A 20,672-nucleotide genomic window follows, 5' to 3' on the forward strand; every position below is an offset into this window, starting at 1 on the left:
GGACTGCGGCTGGATTGAGTGCTTCAAGAGCCACCACACACAGACGTATCCAGGACATGCGCTACAACTGTCGCATTCCTTGAGACAACGTCAGAAGCGTCTTACCTGGGCTAAGGAGAAAAAGTACTGGTCTGTTGCTCAGTGGTCCAAAGTCCTGTTTTCAGATGAAAGTAAATTTTGCATTTCATTTGGAAATCAAGGTCCCAGAGTCTGTAGGAAGAGCAGAGAGGTACTCAATCCAAGTTGCTTGCAGTCCAGTGTGAAGTTTCCAGAGTCAACGCAGCCTTCTGCTGGGAAATTTTGCAGCACTTTATGCTTCCCTCTGCTGACAAGCTTTATGGAGATGCTGGTTTCTTTTTCCAACGGGACTTGGCACCTGTCCACACTGCCAAAAGTACCAATACCTGGTTTAATAACCACAGTATCAGTGTGCTTGATTGGCCAGCAAACTCGCCTGACCTAAACCCCATAGAGAATCTACCGGGTATTGTCAAGAGGAAGATGAGAGACACCAGAACCAACAATGCAGATGAGCTGAAGGCCGATATCAAAGCAACCTGGGCTTCCATAACACCTCAGCAGTGCCACAGGCTGATCGCCTCCATGTCACGCCGCATTGATGCAGTAATTCGTGCAAAAAGAGGAGCCCCGACCAAGTATTGAGGGCAGATACTGGACATACTTTTCAATAGGCCAACATTTCGGTATTAAAAATCTTTTTAAATTGGGCTTATATAATGTTCTAATTTTCTGAGAGACTACATTTTAGGTTTTCATTAACTGTTAAGCCATACTCATCAACATCAAAAGAAAAAAAATGCTGGAAATAGATCACTCTGTGTGTAATGAATCTATATAATATATGAGTTTCATATTGAATTGAATTACTGAAATAAATGAACTATTTGATGATATTCTAATTCATTGAGAAGGACTAGTATATGTATACATATATATATATATATATATATATATATATATATATATATATACACATACATACAGACATACAGTGTATATATATATATATATATATATATATAAAATTACAAAAAAGTGTTTTCATTTGTCTGCTCATAATAAAAATAAAAAACCATTGAATTTATTCAAATAATCTAGAAAATGAAAGCCTCATAGGTTTTGTAAAATACAGAGTAAAAATAGTTGTGATATTCAAAGCAGTTGCAAAGATATTATCGTTTAAAGAAGTGCATATCAGAAATAGAATATGTGACCTGGACACAGGTGCATCAATAAAATTTGATGCTGAAGGGTTAATAAAAGTCATTCACTAGACATGACACGGTATATCAGCTTTGCTTGGGGTCTTTCTTTAATAGAGCATGGATAACTTATAATAAAGACACCATTTTCACGCTATTTTACAGGTAAAATCATGCAACTATAAGTCTATTCCAATCTTTCATCACTCTCTCATGATCATCATCACAACCATCTGCAGGAGAATGAATTGTGTGTTTATCACCTAAGTTCTATAGTTTGTCAAATTGTGCATTGACAATACTTTACAGAATATAATTCCGGAATTAAAAGGTTATTACTAGGATATGCCATCATATTCTGATCGGTGCACCCCCCCTCCGATTAGAAAGTGATGGCATATACAAGCGATATGCCATCACCTTCTGTAAACCCTTTCAGACTTTTTGACCATTGCGGGTAATAATATAACATTATACTTTTGCGCCTCTACAACATTACTGGTAAATGTAGAACAATTAACCTTTGTTTGTCCTGTCTTCATCTTGGCTGGCATGGTAGTTATTTGCTGTCAGTAACCTCCAGTATCCTGGGAGTATTTGCCTAGCCTGACACAATGTTAGCCAAACAAATTATATCTCACAAAAAACATTTTCCTATGGGACTGTCATAAACATCTTTTCAGTCAACATTCATTTTTCCTTCAGTGTCTTCACAAATGTATTATGCCACTGAATATACTACATGTTATGAGTTAGCACATCTGCCAGTTTTAATATATTGTTTTTCTAATTTTGCTTGGGACATTTTAACTAACGGGATTCTTAGTGTCAGTGCATCACCAAGGGTGCAACAAGCACTGAGACCCCCACCAAATCGCTAAAACTAAGCAGCAGAAGCTCTCGTATGAGCACTGAGCCGCTTTGTTTCTGTTCGGCTTTTTACTGAAATCGATGTGGCGGTGTATGGGCTCAATAGAAAGTCTATAAGCCCGTACACTACTACATCGGCTTTCTGGAAAAAAGACGATCAGAAAAAAAGTGGCTCAGCGCCCATGCGAGAGCTTCTACTGCTTTGTTTTAGCGATTTGGTGGAGGTCTCACTGCTCGGACCCCCACCAATCAAAACTTCTGACATATCAGAAGTTTGCTGAACATTTAGTTACCCTTTAAACATGACATCTGTTATCATTTATTTAATTGCCCCCCATCCCACCCATGCTTTCCCACCAATCCTTAGCATTCTTATTGATGATATATACTCAAAGAGAAAATTAACGTCTCTAAGAGTTAACATAAAAATGCAGATGAACGTCTAAGGAACTGCAGGCCTCGCTTGCCTCGGATAAGGTCAGCGTTCATGATTCCACCATTAGAAAAAGACTGAGAAAAAATGGTATCCATGGGAGAGTTGCAAGGAGAAAATCATTGAGCACATATACCAAAAAACTCCTTTATAACTCCCACATCTTTTAGTAAAAATGTTCTGTGGAGTCAAAAGTGGAAGAAATGAGTCCTGGTGCCAGTCTATTATATTAGTATAGTTGTAAGTATATAGCCCTACTAGTGGCCGAGCATAAAATGCATTTATTTTGGTCATTTATACAGCACCACCATATTCTGTAGAGCTTGTCATTACTCATGTCGGTCCCTGTCCCCAATAAGACCCAAAATCTAAATTTCAGATTACGCTATCAGTATATTTTTGGAGTGTGGGAGGAACCAGAGTACGTGGCGGAAACCCATGCAGATGTTGTCTTTGGTTAGATTCAACCCCAACACAGCAGGGCAACACTGTTAACCACAAAGCCACCGTGCTGCCCTATCAGATCATCTTAAAAATAGAACAAATTTGAATTGGTCAGAAAATGAAGTGATATTAACCAGTTCAGGACGGGGCTTTTTTCAGCCTTCAGGACCAGACACCGTTTAGCCATTTTTAGCATTCGTTAGTTAAACTGCTATAACGTTTTTATTTGTTGGGCTAGCAACGTGATTTTTACTACGTTTCTTCGTAGACAATGCAGGATTCTTTTTTCATCATTTTATACACATTCTTGATTCTTTTTTTCAGCATTTTATATGCATTATTTATGCTAATTTAGAACTTTTAGGCTTATAGTTTGAAAATAATAGTAAGAAAATATGCTTTTTTATTTTTCAGTTATTTTTTTCTGGTAATAATATAGTATTACCAGGAAATAGACCTTTTATTTGTGATAGTCATTGTCTACCATAAATTTTTATATATTGCATGTCTATTTTAGGGTAATTGGATCAGAACTAGCGTTACAACAATGATTGGCGGGGGGAACTTTTTTTTGGGGTGGGTATTTTAGTCGTTTTTATTATTTTATTTGCACTTTAGGCTCTGTTCACATCTGCGTTTGGGTCCCGTTCTGACGTGCTGTCGGAGCTTTCCGTCAGAACTGGACCCTGAACAGACACAAACTGACACGAATGGAAACCAGGGGTTTCCGTTTCCATCACCATTGATTTCAATGATGACGGATCCGGTGCCCATGGTTTCCGTTAGTCGACTACGCTACTGCTTCCGGCAAAACGACGGATTCGGTGCACAACAGAGACAAACGGAAACCATGGGCACCGGATCCGTCACCATTGAAATCAATGGTGATGGAAACGGAAACCCCTGGTTTCCGTTCGTGTCAGTTTGTGTCTGTTCAGGGTCCTGTTCCGACGGAAAGCTCCGACGGAACATCAGAACGGGACCCCAATGCAGATGTGAACAGAGTCTTATTTTACTTTTTTATATTTATTATTATGGCTTGCCCCTCAAAGGTCAGAAAAGACCTTAGGGGGACTTTATTTATTTATTTTTCTTTTACAACATGTTTTTCCACTGTAACTGGGGCTGCACAGCAGTGGAAATCAGCCCTTTTATAATGACTAATGTTAGACCCTGCAGCAGCCTTCCACTAACGGCATCCCGGTGATTATGTGACCAGTCACATGATCACCGGGTCCAATAGAGGCAATCTTCTCTCCAGGGTGGGCATCCGACATTTAGCTCAGGCAGCCATATAAAGCCCACTTTGTAGATATACTATGGCATGGGTTTTAAGGATCTGGATCGCCTGCCGTATAAATACTGTGGGGGGTCGGGAACCAGTTAAAAATGCACTGAGTGCCAGTATAATTGTATGCAGTGCTACAATTCATTCTTATGTCAGAATACATATTACTTTAAATGGCATATATTGATAGTGACTTCATGGTCCGGATACCGTCACATGTGCTGTGGATGCACGAGGAGATCACATGGTTGGGAGAAAATCACTTCTCTGCTATCGCTAGGAACACTGCTCACTACTAGTAACTTGTCACACACATCATTATCATAAAAGACATAGCAATGTAAAAAAAAAAAGACATCCAAATATATACATCTATATTTGGGGATTTATTCTTATTTCTAAGATATTCTGTATGGTTAACCATTATATCAAACCCCATTGAATTGCAAATTTATATATTGACTGTGCTGGTGTTAATACTGTAACGGTATAGTTATTATTCTCACGACAGTATAATATGTTCATTATAGATTATTGACTGTTTCATATGCCGGTAAATATTTAGATTAAATTCATAATAGTATTTTTTTGAAAAAATGTAAGAGAATATCAATTATAAGGACAAACTACAAGGCTTAAAGGGTATCATAGTGACATGTCATAAGTTTTGATTGGTTGGGGTCCGAGCACTGAGACCCCCACCAATCGCTAAAACTAAGCTGCATAAGCGCTCGTGTGAGCGCTCAGTCGCTTCGTTTATGTTCGGCTTTTTCCGTGGGGGGTGTGTCCCTACACAGACTGACACTGTCCAATAAGTGCTGACAGAGTGAGACGGTGTAGGGACACGCCCCTTTGACAAGGGGAATGGTAACACCCAGTTGTCAATTTATTTAAACATTTCCAGGAGGAAAACAGACGAATGGCGCAACATAGAGTTCTAAGAAAATGTGTTTCAGGAATGTTATTTCATGGGCAATACAAGTATTTACTAAAATAAACATTTCAGGAGAGGCGATAAGTCTTTTTTAATAGCGGTCCCTAGTAATATCCATTGAATGCAAAGCAGGAGAATTCATTGGTTGAGTAGAACACAAATCACAGTTGGACCAATCAGTGAGCAGCGTTCTTTATAATGGCAGAGAAATGGGAATCTCCTAACCATGCATTCTCCTCTTGGCCTATCAGCACAGTATGTCCATAGTAATGATGACATGGATGTAAAGGGAATTATAGTCTTAGAATTTTTGCGTTAACACAACTAAAGTAAATAATATTGCCTGGACAAGAACGCTTAAAAAATATTTTCAGTTTATTATATCTTTAAAATGGGCTAATCAAGCCAATAATTCCTATAGATACAAGGCTAACCAGGTAGGTAGGACTAGGTAAGGATGCCAATACACTTAGGTTAAATTATTATGGAACTACTCCAAATATCTAGTTGAAACATATAAATTCTGTCCCTACCTGGACTAGATAGCAAAGTGTGCGTTCACACCGAGTAAAGATCTGATACCTAGCAGAGTGTGCATGAACTCTCAGTAGCGGGAACGCAACACCTACAACACAGTGTGCATTCACACTGAAATGAGCCACAGCACATACATTTCTTATGAATTCACACCAAAATTGGACACAGCACATAGATTTCTTATGCATTAGCACCTATAGATAGCAGTGCCGCACCGAGACCATTCACACTAAGGCCCCAGTCACATGAGCATGAATCACGTCCGTGTGCTGTGCGTTGAAACAACGCACAGCACGCGGACCCATTGATTTCAATGGTGCCATTCACAAATGAAGGAGTTTTCGCGCAGCGAGAGTCTCACTGCATGTCCTATATTGGTGCGTTATCACGCACATAAGCGCCCATTGAAGTCAATGGGTGCGTGAAAACCACGAACTGCACACGGATGCACATGCGTGTGCGGTGCGTGATTAGCGCATCAATTCAGTTGAAAATATAAAAATAAAAAAAAGATGTGCTTTGCAAGTGCGCGAATAACGTATGTACACTGATGCATAACGCAGCACACACGGACCCGATTCACGTGCTTTTTTAATGCGCGTGAATTGGATACGCTCATGTGAATGAGGCCTTAAAAGGGACTGTACCTTTAGACAAAAATGTGCATTCACACTTTGCGAAGGGAAGATCTGTGATAACTACAACAGTGGCTTTATATGGAAGGCGTTTTTCAGTTCATTGCCACTCAAACTAGTGTCCCAGACCCCAGATGACGCCGTGGCTGCCGTGAAACATGTTGGGGGGGGGCGCTAGAGGAGTTTATTGTGTTTTAATCAACCTTGTGCCACTATTGAGATTATTAATATAGGGATCCGGACCCCTAAGTCCCTATCGATATAAATCCCATTTAGAGTGATTTATACTGACATAAAAATTAATTGCATCCCTACATCCCTACATCTAGTTACTCAGGCACACAGTTAATTGTTAATATCACTTCGTTTTCTGAAACATTTGCATTTATTTTACTTTTAAGATGATCTAATAAAGATTGTTTATTTTATGGCCTGTTAGGGAAGGTTCTGGGTCTCTAGTGGTGCTATATGCCCTTTTACAAATTTGCTAATTTTGGAATCATTTCCCTTCCCAGGTAATTGTTTCCTCGATATCTGGTTAATTAAGTTGGTACTATATTCCTCAACATGGCACAGGCTTGAAACAATTCCAGGTGTCTCTTATAAACAAAAAAATAGTTACAAAATTTGCTAAATGTGTCGCATTTAACACCGAAGCACCGACCTCTTTTCCCGATACAGGCACACATGCTGGAAAAATTGGGATGGTGGCTTCATAAATATGGTATTCAGTTGAAAACTGACATAAATATATGGATAAATAACCCCACTCTTTCCCACAGACGTCTTTTGCTTAAATTTGGCTAGCCCTGGAGAGAAGAGGAAGTATCATTACATTATAATGGTGTGTGTATATATATATATATATATATATATATATATATATATATACGTACATACATACATATACCCACTATACATTGTCCACAATACTCGCTTTGAATTAAACCGAGCATCCACTGAGGGCTCTTGGTTAGATTGTCCGAGACAGATTCTTTCACTGTTGCTCTGGTTGCAGAGGCGTCACATTCGACCACGCTGCTCTGCTGTCATAATGACAAGATATTTATCATAATCTAAGAGCTGAAAAGAAAGTCTGACAGGACATCAGATAGTCACAATGAACATGCTGAAAACGGATTATATCACTAATCAATGCAATACCTTAGCACAGATTAATTGTGATGCAGTTAAATGTCAAATTCAGCTCTGCTACATTTGTATAATGTATGTATGTGTTCATCCAAATATTAACCATGACTATTGAGTTCTTCAATTCAATATTTACGTTGACTGGGATTTTGTTTTGTATATTGTAGACAATTGCTCCTCTAATAAAGACTTAGGGCCCATTCACACGAGCGTGAATCTCGCCCGTGTGCTGCACATGGAAATCACACACAGCACACGGACCCATTGGTTTCAACGGGGCCGTTCACACATGTGTGAGTTTTCATGCAGCGAGAGTCCGCTGCGTGAAACTCACTGCATGTCCTATATTGGTGCGTTTTCACGCACCTATGAAACCATTGAAGTCAATGGGGTCAAATAAAGAAGTGCTTTGCGAGTCCGTGAAAAACGCATGCCACTCGCAAAGCACCCTGATGCATAACGCAACACACATGGACCAGATTTACTTGCGTTTTTCATGCGCGTGAATCTGACACGCTCGTGTAAAGGTAGCCTTATTAGGGCATGTGCACACGATAACGTCAATTACGGCTGAAATTACGGAGCTGTTTTCAGGAGAAAACAGCTTCTGCATTTCAGACGTAATTGCTCATACTCGCGTTTTGCGGGGCGTCCATTACAGACGTAATCTGGAGCTGTTCTTCATTGGATTCAATGAAAAACGGCTCAAATTACGTCCCAAGAAGTGTCCTGCACAGTTGGAGTATTTAGAACTGACTTCACCTGAATCAGGTCAGTGACATTTTCCTCACTCTCTTTCAGACGAGCGTATTTGTAAACGTCCGTAAAATGGATCCATAATACAGACGGATAATTTTCATCAGTATTTCATCAGTATTATAGATCCGTATAACTGATGGGCTGCCTTCTAAGGAGATAATTAAATGACATAAGAGAGTCCCATTGAAAAACGGATGCACTACGGATGACATACAGATCACATATGGACCAATTCCTCCGTATTTTAATCACTCTCCAATAGGCATTATCCATCCGCATCACGAATTAAAGTAGTGCATGCCGGGTTTTTAAAATACGCACAGAGCGTATTGAACAGTGAACATTAGCCCATATTATGGTCTATAAAAAATGGATGGAAAACGGATGTAAAGGATGGACACTAAAGCAAGTTTCACATGGCCATTATATAGCGACGTATAAATGTCTGTAGTACAGATACAACATACGGACCTCTTGTGGTTCTACTGAACTAAAATTATTTTGATCAAAAGAGGGCCGATTGGCCCCTTGCGGCAGTCTATTCCTTATAAATGTTTTTATTTTTCCCTCAATTTTTTATTTTTTTTTTAAAACGTTCAACTGAAGTAAAATATATTACTGTCATTTCCCCCAAAAATATTTTGACAAATCCATGACAAAGCCATGGGAAGACCACAACAAAAACACCAAATGTGAACTCACCCTTAGTTTCAGAGATTTTTTTGTATTGCACCTTGGAATATCCAACAGCTTTCCAAGGTCAAATGAATGCCCACTGGCACTTCGTTCCTAATGATGAACCCAACCAATATTTAGAATTCACCAATAATTGTAAAGAATACAAAAAACTACTCTACAATATAATTGTGTGCAGTTAGTCCCTTACATGTCCAGTGTCACAATACACTTTTTTAGAAGTAGATTTAGCTATAGATGATGTACTATGGTTGGTAACTCTATATCTTTATGGAAACAATATCAGAGATAATGAGTTTTTGTTATGAAAGAAGTGGGTGAATTGACGCACAATGTAGGATCACTTTGACATTGGAGAGTTGGTTAAGGTTCACGTTAATTAAGAGCTTTTGTCATATTAATTATGCAGTGAACACTTCCCAGGCACTCTGCCATTTTAAAAGGGACATGCCATTGCTTACAGCTCCATTATAACAGCTACAATGGAATCCAAAGAGTGGCTGGGAGCGTCTTTGGTGTCGTTTTTGTCATGGTTGAAATCTACAAGCTACAAGTGAGAGGCATTTGACAACTGTCATCCTAGACACACACAGCGCCTAATCATCTGCCATGCAGAGCACAGGTCAACAATTATTTATCTGTCAGATTTCTGTGGATATAACTCGGTGTAACAGCTCCCCAGGGTGGGATTCTTCAGTCTGTCTGTTTGATTTTGCTCTTTGAGAGCTTTTGAAAATTTCCTGGAGGACAAACAGAGTAATCTTGTGCCTGTACCATGATGTTGGATTGAAGTGTGAAACCATTTAGAGTCCTTCCTTTCTGCTGTCATATTTCATCATTGATGCACAATTTACGACTGGCAGCCATGGTTTCATTTCTGACAGCATGACCTGAATTTATGTATCCTTTATTGTGTGGCATTTCTTTATATTATTTATACTTTTAATACTATATTTTTTACCTTTAGTATTGTTCGTGAAAAACAAAAAAGTACAACTAATACCAAACCATAATTTTAATAGGAAATGCAATGGATGGACTTTTCACATTTTGCTTTTACAAAATTATGTTTTTGACTTGAATATAAATGAAATTATCTTTGTTTTTGTTATTTATGATTAACACATTTTATCTATTTTTTATATATATATTAGCAGTCATATTGGCGTTAGTAGTAGTAGTACTGGTAGCAGTACTAGTAGTATTTATATTATTTTTTGGACCGATCATAGTAATATTTTGGCAATTATTTGTAATATTTGACTAACTACCAATAAAGTACTAGTATGTTTTAATAATGTTATCACTGACAGAAAACTTAGATCACAAAAGTATGTGACTATTGCCTAACTTTTTTCATTATACCATGTTTAAAGTGTACCTACTGGCAAAAATAAAATTTCGCATTTCTTCAGAACCCAGAATGTAGTAAACTTCCTCCCCAACTTTAATGCCATTAACACACGGAAGTACAGAAGTGTGCCAAACAGCTCACGGAACTGCAGTCGGGTCTCCTAGGCCATGCAGAGTCTACACTGTGTGGAAATGGCCATGCCTGTATATCAAGAAGTGCAGGGAAATGCAGATCTATGGTAATGTCATTGAAACATAGGGCTGTACCTGGATATATCAAACAGTGAATAAAGTAAACCTTAATATATACACATCTGTATGTATTAGACCAGGATGGCATCAAAACCCGACACGCGTTTCGGCCCAGACGAAGGCTGTGCTGAAACGCGCATCGGGGTTGGCGCCATCCTGGTTTTAAGTCATACAGATGTGTATGTATTAAGGCATTGTACTTTACTTGATTCACTGTTTGATACATGTTACTACACGCTGCCATTTATATATACCTGTATATACGTTTGCATATTTTTCATGCCTACTTTCTATACATATGACATGTGTTCCTATGCAACTCCACATAGCACGTAGCACTTTATCCATGATATTTATCTGTGATATGTTTACTGTTTGCCTTGTACATATGCTAGCTTCGTATGCTCCATTCCAGTGATGTTGTTTTATCCATTGTGGAACTCCATATTTAATATGTTTCATATGTTAATAAAGATTGTTTTGATATTCTTTCTATCACTGTTGTGCTTTTTCCCATTATTTTGTAGGTTTATATATTTTGGATGTATGGGATGCGCCCTTCATTGGTGGATTTACACCGTGTTCCAAATTATTATGCACATTGGATTTAAGTGTCATAAACATTTAATTATTAGTTTTTCAATTAAACTCATGGATGGTATTGTGTCTTAGGGCTCTTTGGATCATTGTAATCAATCTCAGACACCTGTGATAATTAGTTTGCCAGGTGTGCCCAATCAAAGGAAAACTACTTAAAAAGGGCGTTCCACATTATTAAGCAGGCCACAGGTTTCAAGCAATATGGGAAAGAAAAAGGATCTCTCTGATGCCGAAAAGCGTGAAAAAGTGCAATACCTTGGACAAGGTATGAAAACATTGGATATTTCAAGAAAACTTAAGCGTGATCATCGTACTGTGAAAAGATTTGTGGCTGATTCAGAGCACAGACGGGTTCGTTCAGATAAAGGCATAATGAGGAAGGTTTCTGCCAGACAAATTAATAGGATTAGGAGAGCAGCTGCTAAAATTCCATTGCAAAGGAGCAAACAGGTATTTGAAGCCGCTGGTGCCTCTGGAGTCCCGCAAACCTCAAGGTGTAGGATCCTCCAGAGGTTTGCAAGTGTGAATAAAGCTATTATTCGGCCACCCCTAAACAATGCTCACAAACAGAAACGGTTGCAGTGGGCTCAGAAATACATGAAGACTAATTTTCAAACCGTGTTGTTTGCTGATGAGTGCCGTGCAACCCTGGATGGTCCAGATGGATGGAGTAATGGATGGTTGGTGAATGGCCACTATGTCCCAACAAGGCTGCGACGTCAGCAAGGAGGTGGCGGAGTCATGTTTTGGGCTGGAATCATGGGGAGAGAGCTGGTAGGCCCCTTTAGGGTCCCTGACGGTGTGAAAATGACCTCTGCAAAGTACGTAGAGTTTATGACTGACCACTTTCTTCTGTGGTACAAAAAGAAGAACCGTGCCTTCCGCAGCAAAATTATCTTCATGCATGACAATGCACCATCTCATGCTGCAAAAACTACCTCTGTATCATTGGCTGCTATGGGCATAAAAGGAGAGAAACTCATGGTGTGGCCCCCATGTTCCCCTGACCTCAACCCTATTGATAACCTTTGGAGGATCCTCAAGCAAAATATCTATGAGGGTGGGAGGCAGTTCTCATCAAAACAGAAGCTCTGGGAGGCTATTCTGACATCCTACAAAGATATTCAAGCAGAAACTGTCCAAATACTCACAAATTCAATGGATGCAAGAATTGTGAAGGGGTCCTATGTTATCATGTAATTTGGCCTGTTAAGTTTTTTATGATTGAAAGAGCATTTGATTTCTGTAAATATGACCTCCTGATGCTGCAAATTCAACAAATTACCATTTTAGTTTTCTTTACAACCTTTAAAATGTTTTGATCTCTGTTGTGCATAATAATTTGAAACAGTGCATTTTGAGTTTTTTACTTCTAAAAAAAAATCTGTTATTATTAGGAGATTTGTTCAATAAAATTTGCATTATACTCCAACGGTTGATGGCTTGAAGATTATACGGACTGTCATTTGCATCGACTATTTAGGAAAATCAGCGAAAAATAACATTTGCATAATAATTTGGAACGCGGTGTACATAGCTGCATGAGACTATTCACAATTGCTGCAATATTTACATTCAATTGCATGCTTGTGTTATCCTTATGTTAGGATGTGTAGCTTATTGTATACTGCAGTCTACAAGATGTACAGTGCCTTTTCTACTATATTGGCATGAAAAAATGTAATAAAAACAGACTAAAAATAAAATAAATATTGAATAAATAAAGATAAATGCAGCTAAATCCTGTTACAAAGTGTCTCCAGAGACGGGGTGCAGAATGAACAAGAGTTATCCCGTTTTTAGAGGAGAATGGATGGAGCACCTGCATGTACAGTAAGACCTAATTACCGGATGTTTTTCAAGAGCCTCTGTTATTTGGAGTAGAATTGGATGATGAAAGGGAATCAGAGAGTATAGGTCTGATTCTGCTTCATTACATATGCTCCAGAGTGGACCGGTTAACCCTGCCACTTCTAATAATTTCATGTTCACAAAGATATGCACAAAGATCTAAAGAAAATCTTCCTTTATTTATTAGTTTAGACTATTTACGGGCGCTGCAATACCAATTTGGTTTACTTATTTTTATTACTTTCGTAATTTTTGTGTGAAAATAAGAGCCTTTTCTTTTGTAACTTTTAGTTATTTTTATATTTGTTAAAATGTTATTAATCATGTTTTTAAACATTTTTAGTCCCCCTAAGGGACTTTATCATGCGATCTGTGGATTACTCATGCAATACGCTGCAATACTTACGTATAGCAGTCTATTGCTTTTATCTAAGCCTTTCAAAACTCAATGATAGGGCACTGATGGCAGACCTGGTGGCTTTTAATAGGCCTGCAATATTGGGGGACTATCGGGGGATAGTGCGAGCCCTCTTCCTCTTTCTAACCGCTCAAATGCCGGGGCTCGCTATTGACCTAGGCATCTAAGGGTCTAAACGGCCGGCATGTTGCAGGCGGTTGAAAGCTGTTTGAAACTGTCATCTCCTGAACCCGTGCCATATTGTGGCGATATACTTCCAGCGTAACTGGATGACTCCAAGGGTTTAACTCAGAATTTCCTAATAGAGTGTATACAAATGTGACTGTGGGGGTGTTTAAAATTGAACAGACGACACACCACGGATCTTGTAAACGGAGACTTTGCTTACTTCTAGCAACTTGCACTAACATTTGATAAATATAAGTGTGAGTTTTCATGGAAAACACAAAATTGTCTGGGTGACCGCAAACTTTTGAACGGTAGTGTACTTATCAAGTTAACAGAGTATATAAACTAGAAAACAAGAGACACAAACCAAGTACCAGAGCCAACTGACTCAAGGGTAATGGTTATTATGGTAATGAGAGTTCAGGTAATGGAAAATCAGGGGAAGAAATGAGCTACATGTTCAGTGCTCATAAACTAATGTATAAGCAGACATAAAGTGTAGAAATGTCATATGCCATTAAGAACATAGATAGAAGGAATGTAATTACAAAACATAGCATTACACTTTCTTTTCAGGGAGCAAAATTTGGGGTATATCTATGTGACAGATCATATGTTGGGATAGTCACTTTAGGTGGTGTACAATAATGTCTCAAGTGACTACTCGCCAATAGCGTCGTGGAAGAGGTTAAGGTTCTCCTGTGTGTTTACTCCATCTGTCTGGTGAGCCTCTTCTGAGAGTGGCAGTCCTTGGAGGAAATCCATGGTACTGCATCAGGAAGATCAGGGAGTTTTGTAACATCAGTGATCAATAGCCAGGATAGAGGTTTATTCGAATCTAGTCCCAGTTCCCCGTATATGGGTAAAAGGTCCTCTGGTCGTTTAATGATCCTGAGAGTTCCTTTGAGGACAAATGAAAGGCCAAATGGAAATAGCCAATGGTAAGAGATAGCTTTCTCCCTGAGAATGTCTGTAATGAGTTTGAGGTGTCTGCGTTTGTTGAGTGTTACTGGTGAGAGGTCTTGGAAGATAGAGATCCGGTATCCTTCGTGGGTTAGATCTTGAATTTCTCTTTCTTAAAATAGAATCGCATTGTGTAGAGTTAAGAACTCTACAAATTATGTCACGCGGCGGGTCTCCTTCTTTAGGCTACATAAATAAAGAAGCAAAAGGCACGGCGCCACATAGTGCAGGTCAATCGGACTAAAAATAAATGCAGAACGTAGTTAATATGCTCACCACGTGGAAGTTGGTAAAGGCAATAAGTAACTCCACTATGCTGCTGCCAGGATCCAAAACCGGTGAAAACGAATGGTCACCGCTAATTGAAGCATACGAAGGAAGAAAAAGGAGGATCCTATAGGGCGCTGCTGCGTGGTTGTGGTGGAAAGTCAATGAAAAATAGAAGATATATAATAATTATTTATTGAACAATAGGTGGCTACGCGTTTCAACACTGAACTAGTGTTTTCCTCAGGCCATTAAAAATATATACAGAGGGGTTCCTTATATACCTATAGATATTAGACAAACAAGAGTCAGAGGTGGGAGAGGTCAAGAAGTTAATTAGAACATCATGATTAACAGCTGTATCAAAGGGCAAACTTAGAAAAAATCATTAACACATAAATTAACACCTGCACAGGGGAAAGAAAAAAACGGGAATCACACCCGTATTAATTTCATAGAATAAATAAATGAATGAATACATAAATAAATGTTGAATCCATCATACACAACAATGAAATAGTGTATAAACAAATATACATGTAAAAATATCATTAAAAACAAGAAATGCATTACATTAAATAATGAATTGACAGAAAAATAAATATATATATATATGAGCGTGTGTAGTTTGATACAGTAAATGTTTTTTACTGTCTCTAATATTATTGTCAGATGATGTAAAAAATAATAAAGAAAATAGAATGTATAAAAATATATATTTTAAAAACCATCTGATGTATAAAACCGGTGTACAAAAACGCAAAGTGTCAATGGTAGCCAAATCAGCTTGACATACGATTTTGCAATCAGAAAAAAAACACAATAAAGGTTATCCATTACTATGTGACAAAACGAAAAAGTAGAGACTATAAGTATAAACAAAATGTAACATATATATATATAAGAAAAAATAAACATCTAAGAAAAAATAGATATCTTTTTTCCCTTTTTTATATATAAAAGCCGCAATGGTTTGATAATAAGGACGGTTCACATTACTAACCCCATTGGTAGCATGCAAACCGACCTATTAGTGTAAATCATAGGTCATTAATATTTGAAATACTGCTGCAGAAATATCTGTCACTTACGCAGCAGAAATTTAGAATGTCAAACACAAGCGCTAAAATGAGCCATATTTAAACGGCATTTATACATATCAGTGTTGTCAAAGTGACAAATAAAAAAATGACAAAATGACAATATTTTATTAATAACAGAATCACAAAAAGCTATCAGCGAAGTGCAAAATATTAAAAGGAGTAAACAGATATAACTATAAGCAACAAAGGAAATAATCCGATTATTAAAAAATGATCCTAGTATAATATATAATATTTATATTTAGAATACAAATATATAAAAAAAGAAGAAAAGAATAAATAGATGACACTTAGTCAGCCATATTTAGACGGTACTTATGGATGTTTTATATTGTCCACCCATAATTGAAGGTATTAAATATAGTAATTAACAAAGTCACAAAGGGCAATTGATGAAAGGCAAAATTTTAGAAAAATAGTTATTTAAGGGCAAACAAACAGTGAATTTTTGATTAACCAACAAGAATTAACGGGTTACTAAAATAGTATGTGATATTATCTCCGTAGCTAAGCAACTAAGAGGATCGTCAACAATATTATTAATAAAGAATCCCTAGGGCCAGTGTTAAAATTCAAAGGGGACACATTCAAGGGGTCAACGTTATATGTATTCATGTGAATCAAATGTGTATATACGAATGTATATCAAATCAATTACCTTTGTATCCTGTAATAAGATTAAATATAAATATCTATATAAATTTATTTTTTAAAAATTGAACAACATTATACGATAAAATTCCATATGAGTTGAGAGGTGAATAAGACATCAGTCCAAGGAAGATTCTGAAATATCATTAAGACCTCGTGGATTCAATGTCTGTAACTTAAAAATCCAATAGTTCTCCCTTTGTTTCAATTTATAAAATCTATTAGGGACATCACATGAAATGTGTTCAATGGGAATAATATTTAATGTGTCAAACTGTCTGTTGTGAAAAGAGGCACAATGTCGGGAGAGACTGTGTTTGAGAAAACCAGTGTTGACGTTGAATCTATGGTTATTCATTCTAGTACGTAGGCATTGCGTGGTTCTACCAACATATTGCAAGTGGCAAGGACATTCAATCAGGTATACTACATACGAACTGCCGCAGTTAAGAAAAGTTTTAATTTGAAAAAATTCCTTTGTGACTGTAGATGTAAAAGTGGTTTGTCTATGAAGGATGTTATTACAACATAAACAACGTGGGTGACCACATTTAAATGCGCCACAAATAGTGGGAAACAATTTAAAACTTGGTAGTTTAGATTTGCGTACTCTGCTAGGCGCAAGGATATTTCTCAAAGTCTGTGCCCGTCTAAAAATAATTTTTGGCATATCTGATAAATCGTTAACCAGATGAGGATAATTTTTTAAAATATTCCAATGTTTGGATAAAATAGTTCTAATAGTTTTGTTCTCACTGTTAAAAGTCGTAATAAAATTAGTATTTCTATAGGTAGACTCAGTTTTCTTACGGATATGGTTAATACAAAGCTCTTGAGACAGCTTAGCGGCTTTGCACCGTGCTCCCTTAATCAGATTAGTCGGGAAATTCTTCTCCCTGAATCTCTTTTCAAGGACCGTACATTCTCTATTAAAATCACTGTCCTTAGTGCAATTTTTCCTAACCCTTCGGAATTGTCCGAAGGGCACATTTTTAATCCAAGGAGGATAGTGCGCACTTTTAAAATCTAAATAACTATTAACATCAACTGACTTAAAATGTGTTTTGGTGTTAAAAACATGGTTAGTAAGGTCATAACTGATTGTCAGATCTAAAAAGTCAATTGATGTTACGGAAAAGGTGTGTGTGAAAGACAATCCGAAATTATTATCATTTAAAATCTCCATAAATTTAAAAGCCCCATTTTTATCACCTTTCCATATAAAAAAGAGATCATCTATGTAACGTTTGTACAATAAAATGTTATCTTTAAAAGGGTGATCTCCATAGATGTATTCTTCTTCGAAGGCTCCCATATATAAATTCGCATATGATGGTGCAAAGCGTGTGCCCATGGCACAACCCTTGATTTGATTAAAAAACTCATTCCCAAAGGTAAAAAGGTTATGTGCCAGAATAAATTTAATACAGTTACTTAAAAAACTAGCCTGCGCTGTTGGAATGGCCGTGCTAGTTGCTAAAACTGAATTAATTACTTCTAGGCCCTTGTTATGTGGAATATTACTATAAAGGGCATTCACGTCAGCTGTTAGGAAATGTATTGGAAATATATCTAGATCAGTGTTCAGATTTAGTAATTCTCTTATTAACTGATCAGAATCTTTTAAATAAGAGGGTAAGTTATGCACAAAGGGTTGTAAATGTAAATCTACAAAGTGGGAAAGATTACTTGTTAATGAACCGATTCCAGAAATGATAGGGCGTCCAGGGGGATTAGTAGGAGATTTGTGGATTTTCGGAAGGTGATAGATAAACGGTATGTTAGGAAAGGGAACATGTAAAAATCTTTTTTCTTTTTTTGTGAGTAACCCGTTACTATCAGCTGTGTCAATTAGAACTTTATATTCATGTATGTAAGATGTCAAAGGATTAAAAGATAATTTATGATAAAAAGTGTTATCGGTTAAAATAAGTGAAGTTTCATTCAAATATTTACTTTTATCTTGAATCACAATACCGCCCCCTTTATCTGCGGGGCGGATTACGATGTCTATGTTGTTACGTAATGATTTAACAGCCCTTCTCTCATGTCTTGTAAGATTGTCTGATAGAATACGGGGATTATCCAATATTCTAAAATCATTACCCACCAGAGTGGAAAAGGTATCAATAAAAGAACCTTGGTGGTGTAATGGATAAAAATCTGATTTTGGACGCACATCTACTGGAACAAATACAGAAGTGGTATCAATCATATTCGGATCAATGATATTAGAAGGTAATGAATGAGATTTTAAAATAGAAAAATGCCTCATTAGTGTTAGTTTTCTAACGAACCTATTGAGGTCCATGAAAAGTTCAAAAGAATCTGCTGATGTAGTAGGGCAAAAGGAGAGACCTTTATTCAATAAACTTTCTTCGTGTATACCTAGATTATAAGATGATAAATTAAATATTTTTATTGTTTTGTGCAATTCCTCTTTGTGTTGAATGATACTGATTGATTTACGTCGTTTCTTTCCGCCTCTTCGTCCTCTGTATCTAGTTTTCTTTTTGTTGAGATACGTTGGATTTTCGGAAAGAAATGAGTTATGGACTGGGCTTTGGGGCTCATAAGATAGGGGATCAACAGTTCTTGGCTGGTCACTACAGGTGTAAGAGGTGACATTAACAGCTGGGAAGGGAGCCCTAAAAAAGAGACCGTAGAGTGAGTAATATCCGAGGAAGAAGTGGGATAATCCGATTTGGGGTAAGTAGTTACACACCTTTGTTCTTCAAAATGAGAAAAAAACTTGACTATTACAAGAATTAATGAACAATGGGTCTTTTAATGATGAAGATTTAGACAGGGGCGAAACTGAGAGAGAGGAGGTGTCATGTGTAGATAGCTGTAACAGAGACATCGAATTTGCTTCAATCGAGTCACTCAAGGGTGAAGTGAGTCGATTTGTTATAGGGGTCACTTCCATTTCATCTGGTATTAATTGTAATCGGAGAAGATGAATTTCCAAATCAGACGATTTGAAAGCGTTCATAGGTATAATATGATCAAGGTGGGATGTTATTGGTAAGGTAACTGGTTCAATGGTAGAACATAAAGGGGGATTAGGACCCCTATATACAGGTTTAGGTTTAATCGGCAATGTAGTGATCAGAATGTTTTCTGTAACAGTATTAGGGAGAGAATTTACCGTTTTTCCCTTATTAGTTATATTAGGAATAGGTCTATGTTTAGAGCTATTCCTAAATGATCTACTATAGGTAGTCACATCATTCAATGGCAAGTCGGGTTCTGGATGACTCACTTTCTTGGGTTTTACGTAAATATTAGATTTGTACGGAGTGTTAATATCTTTGACCAAAGTAGGACGTACATCAGACCTCCAGTCACCCAGGGGGTTAATAATATAATCCGCTCGATCTCTTCTTAGTTTATTCGCTTTTTTTATAATTAAATCCTTTTCATACTTATTCAATCTATTATTGGTGGATAATTCTAGTTGTGGAAAATCTCTATGATCAGAGAACAGGAGTAATTGCTCTCTAACTGCAAACTATAAAAATATTTAATTTATCATCTTATAATCTAGGTATACACGAAGAAAGTTTATTGAATAAAGGTCTCTCCTTTTGCCCTACTACATCAGCAGATTCTTTTGAACTTTTCATGGACCTCAATAGGTTCGTTAGAAAACTAACACTAATGAGGCATTTTTCTATTTTAAAATCTCATTCATTACCTTCTAATATCATTGATCCGAATATGATTGATACCACTTCTGTATTTGTTCCAGTAGATGTGCGTCCAAAATCAGATTTTTATCCATTACACCACCAAGGTTCTTTTATTGATACCTTTTCCACTCTGGTGGGTAATGATTTTAGAATATTGGATAATCCCCGTATTCTATCAGACAATCTTACAAGACATGAGAGAAGGGCTGTTAAATCATTACGTAACAACATAGACATCGTAATCCGCCCCGCAGATAAAGGGGGCGGTATTGTGATTCAAGATAAAAGTAAATATTTGAATGAAACTTCACTTATTTTAACCGATAACACTTTTTATCATAAATTATCTTTTAATCCTTTGACATCTTACATACATGAAT

Source organism: Rhinoderma darwinii, chromosome 1 (genome assembly GCF_050947455.1).
Source record: "Rhinoderma darwinii isolate aRhiDar2 chromosome 1, aRhiDar2.hap1, whole genome shotgun sequence".
NCBI classification, from domain to species: domain Eukaryota; kingdom Metazoa; phylum Chordata; class Amphibia; order Anura; family Rhinodermatidae; genus Rhinoderma; species Rhinoderma darwinii.